Here is a 617-nt window from a genome sequence, read left to right as displayed (position 1 = left end):
CCCCCCCCAAACCAGAGTCTGCCTACTTTCTGCTTGTGCTTTCACCTACACCTCTGACTTTATGGGGGGCTGTCCCCCACTACCTCTCTCTGAAAAAAGAGTTAGCTTACAGCTTCAGTTAATAATTCCTGGGTGTGACAGTGTTTCAACCTACAAACTCCTTTGGAAATCCTCTAGCCTGCCTGAATAGGTTTTTCCGGCCACATGTGATTGTTCAGAGCCTCCCAACTGTGAGAGGCAGGAGATGTTCTAAATTGTCTAAACACAGATTCCTTTGAGTAGTTAAAAGATTGATTAGAAATTGTATTGGTGAAGGGTTTTTCACTTATTGGGCCAATGTTTGCTGCTAAGTTTCCATATCCCTTACCTGCTGTGTCCCTGGCAGTGTATTGATTAATATAATTGGTGTAAGTAGTAGCTTTAATGTTTGTAACGTTGGATCCTTGAGTTAATTCTTTTTATTGTTACAGCCCACTACATCTTTGCCCTATAGGAATGCAACTTTATCTAATGCTTTTGGAGGCTGGCGCCTGACTTTAGAATAATCACCTTTAGAGAAAAATAAGTTTCTTAAAATGTTAACAGGCCTCCGGGCCAGAAGATGATGCAAATCACCT

The sequence above is a fragment of the Bison bison genome, unplaced genomic scaffold (assembly GCF_000754665.1).
Source record: "Bison bison bison isolate TAMUID 2011002044 unplaced genomic scaffold, Bison_UMD1.0 scf7180017864529, whole genome shotgun sequence".
Taxonomy (NCBI): domain Eukaryota; kingdom Metazoa; phylum Chordata; class Mammalia; order Artiodactyla; family Bovidae; genus Bison; species Bison bison.
The sequence above is the reverse complement of the archived record's forward strand: the minus strand, read 5'-3'. Positions refer to the sequence as shown.